Source organism: Odocoileus virginianus, chromosome 22 (assembly GCF_023699985.2).
Source record: "Odocoileus virginianus isolate 20LAN1187 ecotype Illinois chromosome 22, Ovbor_1.2, whole genome shotgun sequence".
Classification (NCBI taxonomy): Eukaryota; Metazoa; Chordata; class Mammalia; order Artiodactyla; family Cervidae; genus Odocoileus; species Odocoileus virginianus.
In genome coordinates, this window is record NC_069695.1 from 6,054,139 (window position 1) to 6,076,612 (window position 22,474).

General features: G+C 38.8%; 1 protein-coding gene across 3 annotated transcripts in view; it reads right to left on the reverse strand.

Moving 5' to 3' along the window:
• The window catches only part of RAB27B (RAB27B, member RAS oncogene family), a 171,787-nt gene that overhangs the window by 55,575 nt on the left and 93,738 nt on the right, over positions 1-22,474 (reverse strand). Inside the window, exon 1 of one of the 3 annotated variants that reach the window (XM_020905866.2) lies at positions 10,395-10,482. The exons of the other annotated variants lie outside the window; for them this stretch is intronic. The gene's annotated coding sequence lies outside the window, so the exon portion shown is untranslated. Of the gene's footprint in view, positions 1-10,394; positions 10,483-22,474 lie in introns of those variants that run through there. 3 annotated transcript variants of the gene reach the window in all.

Sequence of the window (22,474 nt, forward strand, 5' to 3'; positions counted from 1 at the left end):
TCACTGCAATAAACAAACAAGAATATATTATTCAAGATTTATTATATTCAGACTTTTCTTAATTAGTACTGTATTTAAAATACATTCTCAGTATCTAGGGGTGGTAAATAATTGATCTGGCCAAGAGAAAGGCCCTACATAGATTAAAAACTTTTATTTCTGCCTATATATCCCCCTTTTTTTGGGCCTCTGTGATTTAGAGTTGACTTTCCTGTTGCTTGGTTCATTCAGTTCAGATGTGCCTTTAAATTTTTCCTGAGGCCAATTCTGGCAATCATGTTAAAAGAAACTAGATTTATAAAGATTATGCCTAGAATGGGAAAAATGTTTTCTTAACTTCTTTCATCTCCTTCATACTCTGACATAGAGCCTGTATTCACTAATACAGGCTGAAATCTCAACAAGTAACATGTAAAAATTATTCCAAATAGGAAGCTGTTGTAAGAGAATGCAGAACTTGTAAAACTGCACCCATTAAAATCAAAATTATCAAACTTCTCATTTTCTTCCACAATGGCCTGAACTTGAAAAATTGGTTCATTCAATGGATACATTCTGCTGCTGCTTCTGCTGCTGTTTCAAAGCTGAAAATAAGGAAGCTTGTTATCAGTCTTTAATCCAAGATTAAACACCAATGCAAGTTTTCACTCTTGACGATCCTGCCAAAAAGTCATAATTTATAGCGATCTATAAATGTTCATCATAAGCTGTACAGAGCATTTTTTCAATGATATTTGTCTTTTCTTCATGTTAATTGCTACACTACCACACAAGTGGGAGTGCCAAAAACAAGACATTTGTGTCCCTGATGCTAACTTACCTGTGCTGAAACCTCAGACAAGAAACATGCTGATATTTCCCAGGAGAATATATGAAACATTGATGAATTTACAGAAGGGGATAATCTCGAAGATTCACAGTTGGATAACAGCTTGTAAATAATGTAAGTAACCAAATGCTAGAGAAAAAAAAGGACTAAAGTCAACATGGTTTTAATTAGAAATCTTGACTGGGGTATTTGTAGACATGGATTATGTGTCTAACTCATAGATGAGTCATGAAAATATTGTTTAGAAGTCTTCTTTCTCTATCTATAATAACCAGAACACAATAACTGAGCTATTGGCATATTATGAGAAGGCTTTATAAAAATACACATTTGTTCTGAACTAGATGCCTGAAATGATGCATCTGTAACAAAGACAACCTTTAACACCTGTATCTAGAAGGAACAGAGAGAACGTTTCAATAGGACAAGTAGTCATGCAGAAGGTTCTTGGGCTGATTATCTAATAATCAGAATACTTGTGACGGAGAGTGAGAGGCAGTCAGATGGTTGTATAAGGAATGTTCTTAAATGTAGCAACATATTTCCCAAACTGTTTTGAACAATGAACTGGAAAGAGTATTAATATGGGGATGGACAAGGTTGGGGGAAGAGGAAGCAGAAAACAGAATAACTTGCCTTAAACTTAGTCAGTGGACACACATTTACAAGTCAATTATGTAACAGTATTTTACATGGGTTGGAAACTTCAAAAGTAATCTTTACTAGATAACTATCCTTTAATTCTTTTAGAGCATCGAGATACATTGTGTGAGGCTTTGGTAAGCAGATCCTGAGATTAGAAGTGTCATAAATTCAGACACAGCAGAGCTGGAACAAAGCTATTGAGTGCAATAAAGGGAATGGCAATTAATTTGTTCTTCAATTAATATGTGCTGGGCATCAGTTATTGAAGCATGATATTAATGAGCCAAAATCAATAGGTTCAATCACTTGAGTACTCTGCTCAGTCTTTTTTCTATGGTACTAGAACACATTCCTAACCAAGCTATGACATGTCAGTTTTCACAAATGGGGCTGGGAGAAAATATGGGTGAACAGAATCCTAGGGCATGGAAATATTTAAAGTGGGGTTGTCCCACAGACAGGGATAAATGATGCCCTATTCATAGCTAAGAGCTACAGGCATATTTAATATATCCTCCCAATTTAATAATAATAGCAATTAACATGATCATATATAACCCTAAGTCCTTCCAGAATGTAAATGGCCTCATTAGCCAAAGCTGATTGGTGCCGATAGAATAGGAAGAAAATCATGACTCCTACTTTATGGCTACTAAACCTCCCTCTTCCCTGGGTTTCCTTCAAGATGGCATTGGGTCTTATGGATTTTTGTGATCACTTGCAGAACAGCACTTCCCAGTTACTATTATCAGTCTGACCTCTCCTAGACGGTTTAGATTCCTGAAGGCATTTTCCTGAATAAATCCAGTTGAATCACTATAGGTACCTGAATGCAGCGGGTCTTCTCCTCCAACATGCTTCACTTTTTCTACACCTAATCTCAATTCTGGGAACCACCGTTCATTCATCTAATGCCTTCTTATGATTGAGACCATAAAACTTTCTCTTTTCTCCTATAGCTGGTCAATTCCATTCATTAATTATTTCTCTAATCTGACTTCAACCTTAACCGTCTTTTGAGCTAATTTCAGACCCTTTGTATTTCCCACTTCTAACTGTTCCCCCTTAGGTGTTATTTTCCTCTTTATTACCACAATACTGTGTTCAAAGCACTAACAAACTTTACCAGGTTATACTCAAATTATCTGCTCATGGATCTACCTCAACAGATTCTAAGCTCTTCAAGAGTAGGAACTATGTCTCTTTTTTTTGTTTGTTTTGTTTTCCATTTATTTATATTAGTTGGAGGTTAATTACTTTACAATATTTAGTGGTTTTTGCCATACATTGACCTGAATCAGCCATGGATTTACATGTGTTCCCCATCCTGAACCCCCCTCCCACCTCCCTCCCCATCCCATCCCTCTGGGTCATCCAAGTGCCCCAGCCCTGAGCACTTGTCTCATGCATCAAACCTGGACTGGCGATCTGTTTCACAATTGAATTATGTCTTATACAGCCTTTCGATCAAACAACTAAATATGCTGCTGACACAAAATTGCACATAATGAATATTTCTAATAAACAATTCAGATATGTAAAAGTTATACTAGAAACTAGTTGTTATTATTAGTTTTAACATGGTAGGCAGATCGTTTTATTGTAATAAATAATTTTAAATGTCAACTTTAACATGACTAACTTGACATTTTCTCTAAAGTTTATACTATGCGGGTAGAATTTGCGTTCTCCGAAGGATGTCAAGAATTCTTTGATTTTTATTTTTATGTTTTGGATCATGTTTGACAGTGCACAATAACATGTTTATGGTAGAAATGACTAAAAAGCAGTGAACTATTTTTTAACCTTCTTATTTCATTTTCTATACACTTTTAAAGAACATAATTCCTGAGAAATAAGACAAAAATGTTTCTACTGGTAATAAAATATGATGAAACAGAATACATGTCTCTCTTCAAATATATAGTTAACATTTATGAAAACTTGAAATTTACTGTTTTGAATTAACTTTCTGTTCTCAAGGTGCCAAGTCTATCCCCTTAGGTGTCTGCATATTTACTATACTGGTTTTAAGAATCATTGTTACTCTAGACAAATTGCAGCATACCTCAGCCTTTATTTCACTAAAATCATCCTAATCCAACACCTTCCAGAATGTAAAGGATATGAAAAGAGCTTCTGGTCCCATGGGCCTCACACATGAGCTGACTTTAAAAGTCAAAGTGCACTCGGCAAGCGTGAAAAACCAGGAGTCGGAGCCAAGAAAACCACCCTTGATTTGCAAAGCTGTGTTGGGAACCAGAGAGAAGAGCATTACAGTTCAAAGGAAATTCATCTTCATCACAACTCAGCTATCATCACACAGTCGTTTCACAGAGAAAACCACACCATAAAACTCAAAGACCTCCCCCACCTCGCACCGGAAACAGATGCTTGCCAGGCTTATCAAGTCTGCAGAGTAGGGCAAGCCTGCAGTGGGCGTAACCATCCCCGTTAGAGACTCGGGGCCTTACCTTCCAGTTCTCATCTCGCTCTCACCTCTGTCTAAGCATACTCTTTGCAATCCTAAACGGAATGATTTCTCACCAAACGTGCAAACTTCTGGAGTGCGAAGAGGGCACCTCCATTAGGAGACTATCCAGGAGCAGTACTAATAATGAGTTACATATTCTACTTTTGTTTCCTTGGTTTTTCTAGTAGCTAAGTGAAAAAATTATAATCTAACAAGGTGGCGGGGTGGGGGGGCGGTGTGGAATTGCAGTCTTTAGGTCAGTTTCAAAATGACTAGCACCTGATGATGGCTCAGTGCAGTCCTGAGAAAAAGCAAACCCAAAGTTGCTCATTCCATTTCATTGCTACTGTGCGATCTTCGTCAACTAGCATCCTGTGTCTTTTTTTAATTTTTAAATTTCTATATGATTTTTAAAAGTCATTTTCCAGTTAAAGTTATTGCAAAATATTGGCTCTATTCCCCATGTTGTACGATGCATCCTTGAAACTATCTTTCAGCCAGCCATTTGCACCTCCCACTCCCCAATCCTTGCACTGTCCTTCCCCCAATGCATAACCACTGGTTTGTTCTCTATAACTGTGAGTCTGCTTCTTTCTGTTTTATTCACTAGTTTTCTGTGATACGACAGGCTAGTTGTTCAGTTGTGTCTGACTCTTTGCGATCCCATGGACTGTAGCCCGCCAGGCACTTCTGTCCATGGAATTTTCCAGGCAAGAGTAGTGGAGTGGCGTTGCCATTCCCTTATCCAGGGCATCTTCCTAAAGCAGGGGTCAGACCTGGGTCTCCTGCATTGCAGGAAGATTCTTTACCACCAGGGAAACACCATTTTAGATTTCACATATAAGTGATATCATACAGTATTATCTTTCTTTGACTTATTTTACTTAGTATAATGCCTTCAAATCCATCCATGTTGGTGCAAATGGCAAAATTCTGTTCTTTTTTATGGCTGAGTAGTGTTCCAGTGTGGGCTTCCCCAGTGGCTCAGCGGTAAAGAATCTGCCTACAATATAGGAAGATCAGGAGACTCAAATTCTATCCCAGGGTTGGGAAGATCCCTGGAGGAGGGCATGGCAACCCACTCCACTATTCTTGCCTTGAGAATTTCATGGACAGAGGATCCTGGTGGGCTATAGTCCATGGGGTCACAAAGAGTTGGACACACCTGAAGTGACTGAGCAGAGAATTCCAGTGTGTGTGTGTGTGTGTGTGTGTGCACGCCACATCTTCTTAGCATCTCATTTCTAACATAAGATTAAAGAATAGGGCTTTGTCATATCATGTTGTATTTATTTGAATTTGTTTCTACATGTTTCTAACTCCTTAGTTGTAAATACCAGGATATTTTCACTAAAGTGATTTTTCCTAATATATGTTTTGCAGTGTTTTCTGTATTGTTTCTCATAGAATCATTCACCTCCAAACTGTGAGCAGCAGCCTTTGATAGCTGGCATCGCCAACCTTGGAATGATTAAGATCAAAGTTTGAATGAGGGAGGGACAGGGCCAAGACTGGGTGTGATAGTTTCTGCCTGTTTAGTTGTTTTGTTCACTCAAAAAAAAAAATTAAGAAATTAGCAAATTAGATGCATTGCTCCAATGCTTCCCAGCATTTGGAAAAAAGATTTCAGAAAATCCGAGGTCTAGGTCAGCTCAAGGAGGCACCTTAGGTGAATATAAGAAAGCTCCCGATTTTGGAAAAGGCTTCTACTATTTTAGGCACTAAGAGAGGCCAGGTTTTCTGTTCCTTCTTTGAAAAATCTAGTTCATTCTATACTTTTTAAAAAAATATTTTCACATATCCAGAAACATATATCAACTGTACATTGTTTATGAAAATAGTATATTTTTAATAACAGCCCACGAGAACTGAGCAACTCTTTTAACAAACTTCTCAGACTCTGAGGGCCTTGCCTATGTTGGATTGGACAAATATCACACAGACCCATTTTGCCTTTTCTAATTATTTTTATTCTGGTGTATCCCTCAGGTCAGATTTAACACATAGTTTCACTTTTCTGAGCAAGTTAAGAAGAGAGGAACAAGAAAACAAATCGGGTTGACCCCAAGTTCACTATAATTGACAATAAATTTATGGGTTACAGAAAGAAAACTAAAAGAAAATCTTGAATATTTTCTTAAGCCTCTTAAAAAGAAATTTTCCCTTTTTTATAGAATTTATGTTTTTCTCTTTTTCTTTTTGTCTCTGTGTACATGTGTGCATATATACTTACACCTATATATATATATACATCTATATCTATGAGTATCTAAACTCATGCACATAATACATCTATAATTATGAATATCTATCTGGATAAATAGGTACATAAATGAAAGAGAGGAAAAAAAACAAGGGAAAAAGGAAGGTAAGGAACTAAACAGGAAGCAAGGGTTGTAGGTTACCCAGGTCTAGAGCTAGACACTAGGGATGTTAAACTAATCAATCTATTCCTTTTGCTGCACACAGGAGAAAACTGTGCCTTAAGGAAACTAAATGCCATACTCATAGCTTTACTACTCAGTACCAGTATAATCTGATTAATGATGGGCTTCTTAAAGGTTTGATTTAAATCTCACCAATTTATACCTATATCTGCCTTGTCTAAAATCGTTCCCCAAATTATGTGAATCTTGATGTCTTTGAACATAGTTTACCTACTAAAAAAGGCTGTTCTTGCATTTCTGAATATTAGACATTTGGTTTCTATGGCAGCTACAATTGCTATATATGCGCGTGTGCAAGCTCAACTGCTTAGTCGTGTCTGACTCTGCAACTCCATGGACCGTAGCCTGCCAGTCTCCTCTGTCCATGGAATTGCCCAGGCAAGAATACTGGAGTGGGTTGCCATTTCCCCCTCCAGGCAACTGCCATATATTATGGTGTTATTTACTTTACTTTGATGCTATGTTTTACAACTGTATAAACTAAATTTTCACTATTATCTCTTAATATGTGATCTACAATATCTATCAAGTATCAAACAAATTGTGTTCTTTCTTGGGTTTGTAGGGTCACAGTTTTGGAAGAGAGGTTGAAGATCACTTCACTCAGCTTCTCAGTACAGACAATTCTCTATAACAAATAAGTCATGGCGTGGACTCCTCAGTTTTCTCAGACGGACCTTATCCCGTCTTTACAACGACTTCCCAGGCAGCCTTCCCTGGTGGCTCAGCTGGTAAGGAATCTGCCTGCACTGCGGGAGACCTGGGTTCGATTCCCGGGTTGGGAAGATCCCCTGGAGAAGGGAAAGGCCACCCACTCCAGTATTCTGGCCTGGAGAATTCCATGGACTGGATAGTCCATGGGGTTGCACAGAGTCGGCCACGACTGAGCGGCTTTCCCTTCACTTCACTTGACCCAGGTGGTCTCTCCAGCCTCACTCTGTGCCCCTCTCCCGCCCCTGCTTTCTGGTCTCTTGTGTTGTTTTCAGTCCCTAGGCTGTCTGATTCTTTGCAGCCCCGTGGACTGCAGCACGCCAGGCCTCCCTGTCCTTCACCATCTCCCAGAGTTTGCCCAAACTCATGTCCACCGAGTCGGTGATGCCATCCAACCATCTCATCCTCTGTTGTCCCCCTTCTCCTGCCCTCAGTCTTTTCCAGCATCAGGGTCTTTTCCAGTGAGTTGGCTCAGGTGGCCAAAGTATTGGAGCTTCAGCTTCTTTTCAACAGACAACATCTAAATGAAAGTGTCTCCTTCCTCCACTCAGAATAAAAATCAAAAGCTAACATGCTTGCTTTCAAAGCCCTCTGTGACCTGCCCCAGGACGACCCTGCCCCCAGGGACACAGACAGCCTTCCTTGCCACTCCTGGAAGTTGCCAGGCAAACTCTTGCTTGTTAATTCCTCAGTCTAGACAGCTCTTCCTCCCTGTAACCACATGGCTCACTCCTGAGCTTCCTTAAGACCAACATTCAAATGTCACCTTCTCAGTTAGACTTTCCCTGGGCACCTGGTCTAAAATTTCAACACTGACTGGGCGTGTCCCTGCCACAGTCTGTTCCTTCTCTGCTTTACCTTCTTTTCTAGCACTTAGCTCCAGTGGATCACAGATCTAACTTGCACATCCATTTACTCCCTAAAGTGAAAGGCAAGTTCTCTGGGGTCCAGGCATTTCTGTGCATTTGGTCCACTTCTCTTCACACAGAGCCCAGCATAAGGCTTGACACTATTAATAAATATTTGTTTAAGATGTGAACAAGAAATATAAGTTCTTTTTCTCAACTACACTCACCAGTTGTTTACTTAGAAAAGACAACTTATTTAAAAATTTTTGGCAATGTGTTAAACAGCATTTTATTTTCATTACTGATAATCCAGACAGGTTTCCTTCATTTAAGGAGGGCTTATGACAGAAGGTTAATATTTAAAGAATATGAATAATGATCGCAAAGGGAGTGAAGCAAGTTAAGTAATACTCTCAACTCCATTTATGAGGTTTACAACTGGTTTTTATTATGCTTCGTGGTGCTGCTACTTCCTACTACTATAGAATAATGTCAGCTCCATTCTACACCTAATAATGAGTGAAAAATTACACCCCTTTAGCCACCAACTCCAAAAAAGTGACTTACCCTTCATGGGAAACACCTAGTTTGTCCTGTCTGTTTTTACAGTAATTGTTTTCCTGTCTCTCAAAACTGCAATTACTTAACCTTCCTTGATGAATCAACTCAAGAAACTGGATTAATTGTGAGCTGAGCTTTCTGTGAATAGTTGGTCTATGTTTCATGCTGTCCCGATCTGCAAGACCAAAAACCTAACCGAAAGTGTCCCAGGCTAAAGTTGGGAAACAGCAGATTTCTGTTTTGAACCACCTGGGGCTTTGGATGACTTCTATCTTTCCAGAAGTACAGTAAAATATAATGAAAAGCAGTTCAGAAACCAGTAGATAATTTTAACATAAGCTGGTGTGCCAAGGAGCTAAGCAGATCAATTATTTCAGAGTTACCTTCCCTATCAGGTCTCAGAGTCCTGTTCCAGAAAAGGCCGTTGTGGTTTGCTTACATTTGACAGATACCCTTTGATTCCTTCTTGGCTTCTTTAAGAAGAGGCTTGTCCAGTTTCATTGGCAAGGTTCTGGTCTTTCAAAAGCAAAGATGGTAACATTTTATGGGGGGCCACTGTCAGTTCTTAAGCAGAAAAGCCTCCTTAGCATTAAACTATCTGCCAAGATTACCTTGTTTTGGTCATTCCTAATATCCCTTCTTGCCTTCAAGAAGGACTGATTCCCTCCAGGTAGAGGATTAACGATAGGAAACTGTGAAAAATAAGTATATGGGGGAACAGCACAAGGCAGGTATGGCTCTCACTTCATACAACAGTTCAGACTTTACAGTAGCTTGAAAATTCAATAAACTGAAATGCCTGAGGCTATCCTGCTGAAGTTACTTTTTCTGTTAACTTCAAATTTAGAACTCTATAACCATATGCATAAAACATATATATAGATATATGTTTATAATATTACTGAAGATGTGTGAATGTAACTGAATATTAAGAACGGTACACCTTTGAAACTGACTAAAAATTCTTAACTATTATTATGTTCAACAATAATTTTGTTGCTAAGAACTCTGAAACTGCATGTTGTTGACTTTGTCTTAATAAGGTGCTAGATACACAACTGGAATCGTACACATCCTTAATTTTAGGTCTCAAGATAAAAAGCAGTAACAATGTTAACCAGTGTGTAACAGCTAGTAGCAAGTGTGATGAATTTGACCACACTCAGCCTTTTCCTAGGAGCAGAACCTGAAACTTCTGCTTATGGACATTCCACCTGATTCAATAGCTTTCAGACAATGAGATAATGTTGTACGGAGTTGGAAACTCTTGGAAGCTCATTTATTGTGACCAGTTGAGCAAACACACGTGTACACACCCTTCTAGGACTGCAATACCCGGATCACAATTCTGAAAGAAGACGTTAAAAAAAAAAAAAAAAAAACTATCAGACAGGCTCTTGATCTCTCTGGAGCTATTTCACCTGAGGACGGACAAAGAAACGTCCAATCCCTTGTCTCGCCTCACGAAATGACTTCTCCTTAAATGAACCTCGAAACACATGATGATGAAAAAGAATTGTTATTTCGGTTGTCTTTGAGATACAGATGGAAGGAAACTGACATTGCTAAGCCAGGTTCTTTTTTTTTTTTAATCCCAACCAGCTGTTTGATCGGCGAGGACAGAAACAAAGACAGACACCAGCTAGTTTTCTGATGACATCCGCGCCCCCATCACGCCTGCACCGGAATCCCAGGTGGAAGCCGCAGATCCAGGGCGCTCACACCCCGAACCCCGCTCCAGACCCGGGGTCCCTCGCCGCCGGCCTACATCTCCCCATTCACGTCTCACTTCCTTTTCGCAGGCGAGCCGCTCAGCAAACCCCCCGAGTGGGTGGGAACACATTCCAGCAATAACAGCCGGGCTGGCCGCCCCAACTCACCAGCCTGCGAAGTTTTCCTTGGCGAGAGGTGTCGGGTTTCAGAGGTTTCCTTCCCCCTTCCCCGAGCCCTGGAACTCCTGGACACCAGTCTCTGCCCGGGGTCTGCCTTCCAGGGCGACGGTCCCGGGCACCACTCCAATTTTTTTTCCCCCCAACCTGTGGCTCTGGATCGCTCCAGCAGCCGGCGGGTCCCCAGCCCCTGCCCGTCCGGACGGCAAGCGGCAGAACTGGAAGCACCACCCCCGAGTCCGCCGAGCTCCGGGATCTGCAGGGTTCGTGTGTGACGAAGGCGTGTCTCCCAGTCCTAAGGCGGACGTGCGGGGCGCACCTCCGGCTAATCTTGCTGGTGACTCAAAGGCGCTCGGTTTCTGCTCCGAGTTCTCGGCTCTGTGGGTCTCCAAGCCCCAGCAGCCATCTCATTTTGAGTCCTTGATTTTTCCGTCTTTTCTTGGATTTCTCTTTTCCAAAGAGCCCCTGGGCACTGTGAGAACGGCTTCCAGGGCACTGCATTTTCTGCTCCGGGAGGGGAGGTCTTCATTAACTAAGAGACCAAGGAGCGGAGAGGGGCCTCCGGAAATAATGGGCTCGGAAGGAAATCCGTGTTTTAAAAGTTAAGGTCTGTTCATATGAATCCATTCACCAGGATGCGCCTTCCTCATCTTTGCCTCCCACAGTCATTTCAGAGATCTGCAGCTGAGTCAACAGGGGTCGTGTCTATGAGATCAGAGGAAATCAAGCAGCACACACATTCACTGAACACATCTTTATTAAGCACCTACTATGTGGCCGACACTTGGCAATCATCTGCCCACACCCACGATCCTGGCTGGCTCTCTTGAGATCACATCTCAGACTAAGACATCCTTGGTGTTTAGCCTGATGGTAAGAGCCCAAGGTTGAAGACATGCAATAGCAATTGATTTTTTTTCCCACTGTGAAGAAAATGAAAAAGTTCCAAATGTGCTGCTTGCATGCATGTTGGTGAACAGTGAGGTGACTGCTTAAGTGTTCATTGTTTGACCAGTTCTGCAGAGGGCCTTTGTGGCAACTGAGAACCGCTGACATTATCAGTGGATCATCTGTGGGAGAAGCGAAAACCCAAACCAAAGGCAAGCAAACAATAGAAAAGCACTGGAGAAGAGGAGTGCTGGAGAAAACATGTGGTTTCACAGGAATCTGCTTATTCTACTAAGAAAATATGGGAGAAGGTCTGTTTTCTGTGCCTCAATGTTCTTATCTTGAAAATGGGGAGAATCAAATGCCTTCGTAGGGTTATTGTCAGTAATTGAGTTCAGATCAGCAAAGTGCATAGACCAGTGGTATAGTAAAGTCTCTATGGGTGTTGCCTGCACATTATTTTGGTAACAATTATCTACTCCTTTCTCCCAAAGTAAGGTCTGATTTATAAATACTATTCTGAGCTACTGGGAAATATTATTGGAGGTTCAGGTTATAGATTTTCAAATATATATGCTGGGAATATATATTTATAGTATAATCTATTTTGCATCAGCAATATCTGTATTGCTGTGTGTGTCTATGGGACCTGAGAGAGAGAAAAGAAATATATAAACAACCTTAACTATTCTTCTTTTCATAGCACATTAATTTAAAATGATTCTCTGTACATGATATAAAATGGCAATCTGTATTCTTCACTTAGTTTCTGTGTTCATTTACTTACTTAATCCTACCAGCTGTTATTTCCCATATTCAACAGCATTTATGGTGCCCTTGTCCATAGATTCTCTCACTGGACTTTCACGATGTTGCTTTGAAAGAGGCAAGGCATCTGTTATTTTTTATTGTCCCCATTTTTAAGAATGAAGGAAACTGAGGTTGAGAAAGTCCCAGCAATGTGCCCAGAATCCCAAAGGCCCAGGAATGTAGGATTCAGATCTGCTGATCCGGAAGGCAGAGCTCACAGTAGTCAGGACAGCGTGCCGCCTGCCTTCTGTTTAAGGGAAAGTTCTGTCGTGAGAAAGTGTAAGACACTCATTTATCATCTGCTCTCTCTGCCACCCTTCCCTTCTCTACAAGGGAAGCGTGTCAGCGGCCTCGCAGGACTAACTCCTGCAGGGGCAGCTCTCCAGGAGTCACCTGCCGCACGCATCCCGTGTTTCTAGTTCTGAGGCTCAGAGGCGCTAGTGTTACCTGGGGATGCTCTTCAGCTACTACAGAGGGTGAACCTTTCCTTCCCTGTGGGAAGAGGGTTCCAAGGAGGAGATGGCAGTGGGAGAATATGAGCAAATGATTCCTGGCCACTCCATGAAGGCCACTTAGACCAGAGACAGAGCAGAATAAAAACCCTGGAAAACCATGAAAACAAGGTGACAGCATCCTGTGATGTAAAAAAAAAAAAAAAATGCCTTTCTGCACCTGGCGTTTGCCTAGCACAAATTCAATAGACATAATTTCTCTCAATAAGCTTATCACTGAATAAATACAGCCCCAAGGTAAACAGATAAATAAATGTACCTGGGTGTTAAAAATGGTTAAACACTTCTCCCTCCGCAATCTCCTCTGACACAAGAATAAACACATTTGGAGGACTTCCTGTAGGCCCAGCGGCCAAGGCTCCCAATACAAGAGGTGTGGGTTTGATCCCTGGTCGGGAAGTTAAGATCCCACATGCCTCGCGGCCAAAAAACATAAAACAGAAACAATATATAACAAATTCAATAAAGGCTTTAAAAATGATCTGCATCCAAAAGAATCTTAAAAAATAATAAATACATTTTTATATGTTATGAAATCATAAAGACAAATAAAGAGGAGAAGAGACATCAAGAGATTACACTGCAATAGACGGTTTGGAAAAACTTAAGTCAGATGGAAGCTGGATAACCGATCAGGAAGAGGAGGAGTTACATACTGCTTGCCTGTAGGAGGGGTGATGGATGAGAAGCAGTAACTCCTTGTGTAACCTGAGAGGCTCAAGCCTAGGAGGCGGAAATACCATCAGAGAAGGAGGCCAGCTGGTGGGGTGAACACAGGGGTTTGGTTAGACGTCTGTATTCAGAATGTCCAGACCCAAAGTTCACTTCCTCACCACCGTACAATCAACCAATTGTACATAAGTTTCTCCATCTGCTCAACTCAGCCTCCAGAAGACTGGAGGTTTATTTTCTGGTGAAAGTAAACTAGAGTACTTTGTGGTTTAACAAAATGAACTGAACACATGCATTTTTACTCTGCTCCTGTAGAAAATAAATTAAAAACAAGTGGACTTCACCACAGTAAAAAAAAAAAAATAAAAAATTTCAAAATTCAAAATACACTCAAAATTTTACAAATTTGAAAGATGGGTGGATTATAAAATGGAAAGTCCAGGAGTATAATTTTTTGTTAAGCAATTAAACATACCAAGATGTCATTCTGAGATATTAGCAGCCCAGGAATAAAAAGAACAAAAACATTTTCCAGAAACATAAAGCCAATAACATATAAAGGAAAATAATAAAAATGATATTGGATTTCTCAAGAGCAATAATGGATCCAGAAAACTCTTTAAGTGCCTTCACAATTTATGAGTGAAACTATTTGAAATGAGAATTGTATACCCATACAAAATGTAGCCAAGTGTGATTAAAATATGTTTAGACATATAAGGAACCGAAAACATAATTCCTTTATTGTGTTTAAGGAAGGATCCCCAAAATAGGCTTATAAATCAAGATAGAGGAGATGGAACCCAGGAAATGAAGGTCCAACACAGGAGACAGTGAAGTGAATTCTCCCTAACACAGGCCTAGATAGAAGTATAAGAGTGGACTACAGAGGCAAAGTCTCCTGGAAATAATTATTTCATTGACATGTACATTTGAAACATTTTTGATAATGTCCATGTAGTAGAGACTGAAGTGCTCATCCAGTTCCAGGTTTTCTCTTCTGAGCATCCCACTGGATTTCAATTCTTAGCCCTTTGCTGGTAGGGAGGCATGTAACTGAGTTCCAGGCAATGGCATGTGGGCAGTAGTGACCCACACCACTTCCGGGTCATTCCCATAAAATGACCTATGAGATCCTCCTTATTGGTATCCAGACATAAAGACTCAGTGAAGAGCTCTGAAGCCCTAGATGACATTAAAGCCCCGAGATGAAAGAAATTGAGGCTCTGAATGATCGTGTGGCATAGAAACCCTAACCGTCACGCACTGGGCCATGGCATGAGCAAGAAATAAACTTACACTGAGATAAGCTTACACTGAGATAAGCCACTGAGAGTTTTTGGAGTTGTTTGTTAAAGTAGTTAGACTGTTCTGACTGTTACAGTTTGAAAGACCATTTGGGGACATTTATGAATCACTTATGGGCTTCCCAGGTGGTGCTAGTGGTAAAGAACCTGCCTGCCAATGCAGGAGACACAGGTTTGATCCCTGGGTCAGGAAGATGCCCTGGAGGAGGGCATGACACCTACTTCAGTATCCTTCCCTGGAGAATCCCATGGACAGAGGAGCCTGGCAGGCTACAGTACACAGGGTCACAAAGAGTTAGACCTGACTAAAGCAACTTAGCATGCATGCATGAATAATTTATACCAGGTACAAAGTCTACTAAACAAATTGAAAAAGCATATTAATAACTCAAGGAGAAACAAGAGGTTATGAGGAGAGAAAAGTAATAATAATATAGCATTTCATTCAGATGTGAATATAATCAGAATAATGGGAACTCTAGCAAGAGAGGAAACAGAAACCATGATATAACTGCATGTGAAGCATGAGTTTAGGGAAAGATGGTATACAAATGTGCAAGAGAACTAAATACACAAGTATTATACATGGAGTCAATACACAGTGTGTTACACTGCTAAATAAAGGAAGGCAGGACAAGCAAACCTTTTAGAAATACTCAAGTAAGAATAATAAAACTCCACTAAAAGGGTCAAAGTCAGGAGTTTTGCTGTAGGGATTGAGACTAGGACTTAAGAGGAAATTTGTGCTATTTTTAAAGTATTTGAACACCTCTCTTAAAAACTATTAGATGTTTTTACCTTAGCAAAAATAATATCAAAGTAGTTTTAAAATATACAGAAGACAAAAGACACTTGTTCAATAGAGAAAAGATTATAATTCATTATTACTTTCATATATTTTTGCATAATAGCCTAAGAGCAGTGGAAAAAGTGAATTTGGGGTGCAGACTGAAGATAGATTTGAGAGGTTTGCACAGTCATTTATTGACTCAGCAAACATTTATTAAGTAACATGCGCCTGATCCTTAGGGCTATCAGGCACTAGAGATGAAGTGGAGAACTTGAAGGAAAAACGTAAGGTACACCGAGGAAAGGAGCATTTCACAGTTTTAAACAAAAAATATATTTGGTTTCTTCTCTCTTGTCCTAGGTGACACGAGCCACTGACTTAGCTTGCCTTTTGTACTTCAAAATCCTCTTATAAAAGGTCCACACTGATGAGATCAGAGGTTTCCTAACTCACCCCTCTTCTGGGACTGAAGTGAAGGCTGTGCTAGGCAGTCCCACTCAGGTTTGCCTCCACCCTCTGCTGACCTGCAGTCCATATGAGGTCTCTCTAATCACAAATAACAATCAACCCCTCCCTAGTATGAGGAGGCCCCACAGTATGATTCAAACTCACAAGACTGGACTCCCAGGTCATGCTAGTTTTCCTAACTACTTTTAAAGACATGATGTCAAGGAATACATATACCTGAATGAATTTTTACTGGCAATTATTTTAAATGTGTAATACATCAAGACCTATTTTAGGCATTAAAGTGGACCTGTTCACATAATTATATGTATAGCATCTATTTTATGGTGATGTCTTAATTTCCCCACTTCTAATTTCATTTTGACTCAGTTTCTTAAAACGTGAAATGGACATACACTGGAACTTTATATGGAAATTATGTAACTTAGCCTAATTCTCTCTGTGTTAAAGAAACATTCTGTGGGAAGGGACCAAATGGTTTCATGAATAATGTTTGCATATAGACAAAAAATAAAAAATGCTATACTTACGGGCAAAATTACAATGATAAAATTCTTTTATCAATTTATCAAATTGATTAAGAAGAAATAGATTCATATTGATAAAAACTAAGGAGACAGGAAAGAATACAGTGACAACACATATACCTACACATAAATATAGTCATATATCAACATATATAATTGCACACAAGGACATTGGTACAGCCATTTAAAAGCCATTCACCTACGTGAAGTATGTAGGTACATATGCTTAAAGCTAGCTTTACAGTGAGCTACAAAATAAAATATCATATGAGCCTACCATGTAAATGTAAATAACCATAAGGTGATTCTGTCATTTTCCCAAAATATCAAAAAATAGTGTTCTTGTTCACAAGTTTTGCTACTTTTTAACTGCAAACACTTCAATTGAGATGCCGTACACCCAGGAATAATTTAATCTGTCTTTTAGCAAATTATCAGGTAATCTGTTCAAGCATCCAAGCTTATATTGATTGATGTAATTCCAGGTAAATATGTCTTCTACTACAAATACTTTCTTGATCAAATTAAAGTTCTTTCATTAATATTCCATTATAAAAGATCTAGAGTGACACCAATATAAGATAAACATTTTTTAAGGCATAATCTGGGAAATGATGTGCCTTATGTCTGATCATATATGGTATTAGAAGATAATTTGCAAAAATAACAATTAGCAAATGAAGATTTGGTGATATCCAAGAATCCCAAGTTAAATAATCACTTTTTTAAAATGTATTTTTAATTGGAGGGTAACTGTTTTACAACGTTGCACTGGTTTCTGCTTTATGGCAATGTCATTTAGCTACAAGCCTAGATGTGAATATATCCCCTTCCTCTAACTTCCCTCCTATCCATAAATGATTACTTTTTAAACCTATGTTTTTAAGAAACAGTTAGGCTGTTTCATTAAATGATCTTAAATTATCATTACATGAAATATCATTTAATGCATTTTTGTAATCAATATGGCAACAGTTTATATACCTATAATAGTTCTATCATATTTGTAAGATACATTTAAATTTCCTGTTTCCAAAATGGCATGAAAACTGTAAGTACCTTAGCCCATATAATACCTCCTGAAATATGCATCGCTGCCATAACCACTAAATAGGTCCCCATTCTGTGCAATTTCTATACATATTTTATTACTACTGAAGATTGAGAGAATGGAAGAAAATCTCTGTGTGCATCACATAAAACACATGTTTGCTGGAACTATTCAAGTTAAATTGTAAATAATTTATTTTTACAGTCATATATTTCATGCAAGTCTTAGGAGAGACGATGTTTTTAAAGAACTGGTAAAAGAACACATGATCAGAATGAAGATACAAAAGCTGATAAGAACTCCTTTTCTTGCATTGCACTGCCTGTGAAAGTAAAGTGTTAATTGTCCAGTCATGTCCGACTCTTTGCGGCCTATGGACTGTAGCCCACCAGGTTCCTCTGTCCATGGGATTCTCCAGGCAAGAACACTGGAGTGGGCTGCCATTCCCTTCTGCAGCAGCTCTTCCTCATCCAAGGATCGAACACAGGTCTCCAGAATTGCAGGCAGATTCTTTACCGTTTGAGCTACCTGGGAAGCCACTATCTGTAAGATGTGGTAAGTATTAGCCATCTTATAAAGCATTCAAACCCCATTTTTTGTTTGTGGAGTCTTAATTCATGTCTTGGTGAGAGCTCCCTATAAAAACCAAAGGGATCAGCTACTCATGACAGTCGTGGCAGAATGTGAATGTGGGTAGAATGCAGTAGCATAAAGTGGTTCCAATGGTGCTGTTCTAATTACATGATCAAGTGCTTTTAGACTTACAACTCTAGCTCTATGCCAGCATGCCCTGGGGTGGAGACCACAAAATATCAAACCTGGAAAAAGGAATCTTACAACTAGAAAAAATATGAAACTTGCTAGTTTACACAAGCAAAGACGTGAAAAATACATATGGGAATGGATTTGAAAGGTGCTTATACCAGGGAGGAAGGAACACAGTTTTAGAACAGGATGGCTGGTTAATATGGATGTTCAGGATAAAATGCACTAATCTGATTAGCTCAGAATGCTTGCAATTGTTTTCAGTTTGATGGAATTCAAACCTAGAGTAAGTCCTACCTTAATTCAAAGACCTACCCTTGATCTTTAGGAAGGACACTGAACAACTCTGCAGATATCATGCGGAATGTCTTCTTTGTACATTTGCCCAAAAGATCATGTTGCTATTACAATTTCCCAAGGTGATTTGGGGGAAAATATAATCTTTTTCCGAAGAGTAGAATGTCAACCCTGAGATATCACTAATGTCTGAGTAATAAAAAAGTCACTGCAATTCAAAGATAGGAGTCAGGGCTGATGCCTTAATCAAATTCAGCTTCACAGTGGGCTCAATAGGAACTCAAATCCATCTCATTTTTCTCTAACCAATAGGTTAAATGTGATAGAAAGCTAATTTGAAGATATTGAAACTATGCAACGCAACCATAAGAGAATACTTCCAATTGGATAGTTTTTCTCTGAAAGAATTACAGATATTCACATCATTACTAGGGAAGATGCAAAAAAAAAGGTGATTCCTATCACATCTCCACTTGATTTTCTACAATGACCTGTGTTTAAGGTGGATGGGTGTTCAAGAATGTCAATAAACATCTTTACACTTAATCAGGTGATTTCAACTGCAACTAATGCAGTTAAATAGACACAGTTTCTAAGATAGCTTCTTATACGATATACTTGATGAAAGTGTGAAAGTGTTAGTTATTCAGTCATGTCCACCTCTTTGTGACCCCATGGACTATAGCCCGCCAGGCTCCTCTGTCCTTGGGATTCTCCAGGCAAGAATACCAGAGTGGGTTGCCATTTTCTTTTCCAGGAAATCTTCCCAACCCAGGGATTGAACCGAGGTCTTCTGCACTGCAGGCAGATTCTTTACCATCTGAGGCCTCAGGGAAGCCAATATACCTGCATAGATGACTCTAAATCATTTATTTACTGAATTACCTGAAAGTCTCTCCAGTTTTAGATCCAGATTTAGACAGAGTATTTCTGTTTCTTGTACTTTAAGCCCAAGAGGTTTATAATAAAAGAATTATCTGTAGTAGTGTGCTATATAGAACCTTTGGCATCTTCTAGGAGGGAAATCATTTTGGAAGCTTCTATGTGTAAAATCATAGAATGGAAAGTCTTCCCAGGTTCAGGATAAAGTAAGGTAAACAAGCATTCTAAATCGGAAGGCTTGGCTTTCCGTCCATCATTGGCCAAAAGACATTTGTGGTGATTCTTCTTTGATTTTTACATGTCAGAAACAGGGATTTAAGATAATTGGTTCTGCTTATAAAAATTTCATATGTCTGACAATAGTATATGTGTCCAAAGAATGAATGTTTGTTGAATGAGTCAATAAATAAATGAATTTCTTCACGACCTTGACATCCTTAGTGAGTAAATTTTCTCAAAAAGTGGGAGTGGCAGGATGGAGAAGAGTCTCTTGTCCATTCTGATTTTCATATATTTCATCAAATCTTATTTTTCATAACTGAAAAATTAAAAGTTCAAAAAATAGACTTGTAAAAATTATTCAAAGAGCTGTATATCAGACTCTCAAAGTGAATGTGATCTGAGACAAAAGCAACCACAGCAAATTAAGGAAACTCCTTGAGGCAGCATTATACAAATGTGTGTATTTTTTTTTTTCAGTGAAAATTAGAGAAACTTTGATTCTCTCACTTTAGTTATCATAAACTTATGCTACAATTAAAAGTAAACATATTGGCAACTCTCCTACTATTTAACACAAGATAAATAAATCACAGAAATGCCTTGGCTATTCCTGGGCACCCTCAGCCTTGCCTCATCTTATTAGTGACTAAACTGGATCTGTAACAATCAGAAAATGCACGGCCCAACTTGTACTTAATTATCTAAGATCTTTTAACGTTGGTCATCACCCTTTGCAGTCTGCTTTCTCCAACTCATAGCAAGTGGTTACAAGTTTTCTGTCTCTTCTTCCTCCTTGAGACTTTCACTGTAAAGACAAAACTATTATCATTTATACTTCTGTTTTACAGTTAGGAATTAAAATGAAATGTTTGCTTAAATAATTCATTCAATTGTTAATAACCACCCAATAAGTTAGAGGGAAATTTAATATGTAAAACCACACATGGCCATTCCTCAGTTATTTGGTGATAAATATATTTACAGATAGAAAAAGAACACAGATAAAGGCTTTTGATAACACTGGAAATTTGTAAAATATCTCAAAGTTGAATACAGTCCCTGACCCCATAACTCAACGACCCCGTGATTTATGGAGTTGCAACTAATACTGCATGCAAGTTAGTTTTGATGACATTGGCTTCTTGCTTTCAACACGCTCCTGTGGAGCCATAAAACATCTGCAGTCCCTTAACAACCTCCCAGCACTCTTCCTGGCACAATTGATGGGTTTTAACCAAGACAGGTAACTACCAAATCTGCTTCTCCACAGTAACTCCAAAAGGGCTTGCTGCTTACACCTCTGCTTGTTACAATAATGCTTTATTTGACACTGCTAACAGAGACTATGAATAGTTTCATTTCTACTGCTGAGTTTCTGTTTTTACAAAAACAATTAATTATAGTCAATAAACCAGTTGAAAAAAGCAAAGGATTATATATTCAAATTGAATAAATACAAACACTCAATGTATGGCAAAAACCACTACAATATTATAAAGTAATCAGCCTCCAATTAAAATAAATAAATAAATTTAAAAAACAAGATGAGATTTATCTAGCTGACAAATTAAAAATACTAAGTAGAATATCAAATTCTCTCAAGCATTTATGTGCTTTAACCTTGAATTCACACTTTTGGATTTCACTAGCTAGAATAATTATCTCATCTATTTATTTGCTGATCCTCAAAATAAAACATTTTGTCTCCACTTTGTCTTTTTAGGTGTCCCTGTTTAATGCATATTTCTTCATTCAATTAGTATCTGCCTACAATTTTAAAAATTGTATCATCTGACTGAATATCTGCCCTGATTATCATGATACTGACGAGAGGGAAAGGTTTGAGTTTTAACAGATACTTTTGTTCAATAGCTATTATTAAATTATTAAATTTCTTTCTTCAAAATATTGTGATTTTTAAAAAATCTGTTAGGTGGTAATAAATTAAGTATAATATGGTTGGTTCTAGGACCCATGTAATAACCATGCCTATTTTCTTGAGTCCTCAGTATTGTTTTTGACCATTAAAAAACATTTTATTTCCTGAAAACATGAAGCATTCTATTCTATAACTTAGCTGATTTATCCACTAAATTAAAACTATAATGTTCTTTTATGACTACAGTGACCCTAGTTCTAGGCTAATTCATTTCCCTAAAGCCGTAACTTACGATAATTTTTGTACACAGTGACTAATATGTAGTCAAAAATTTAGACTATATTTTTTTAAAGTTAACATTTTAATCCAAAAAAAGGTAACTGCTGCTGATTTATCCCTTGGCACCTAAATATTTTTAAATGATCAGCAATTTACATTGTGAAATTCTACAGTATACTGGACATAAGAATGCTGTCACTGTGACTGTCACCTGTGACAGCCCCGTTCCAACAGTTCTTAACTTACTCAGAATAAGCGTCATGGAGTTCGTCGGGGAATGGTGGTAGTTCAGTCTCTCAGTCGTCTCCAGCTCTTTGCAACCCTGAGGTCTGTAGCCCACCAGTCTCCTCTGCCCGTTGGATTTCCCAGGCAAGAATACTGGAGTGGGTTGCCATTTCCTTCTCCAGGGGATCTTCCGACCCAGGGATCAAACCTGGGTCTCCTGCATTGCAAACGGATTCTTTACTGCTGAGCCACCAGACTAATTTAAAGCCTAATGAGCACAAAGGATCACTGAGGACTGACAGTAACATGACACTTAAGTCGTTTCTGCATAAAAATGCTGCTGTTACAAAGTAGGATTTAACCCTCCCAGCCTCCTCTTAGTGTTTATTAATATTAAATAGTTAAGTCCTGTGTCCCTGATGCTTTGCTTATGGTTAGTTTGGATTCGGCACCTATTTCATATTTTTCACTTATTTGTGTCTATTTATATCCCAACT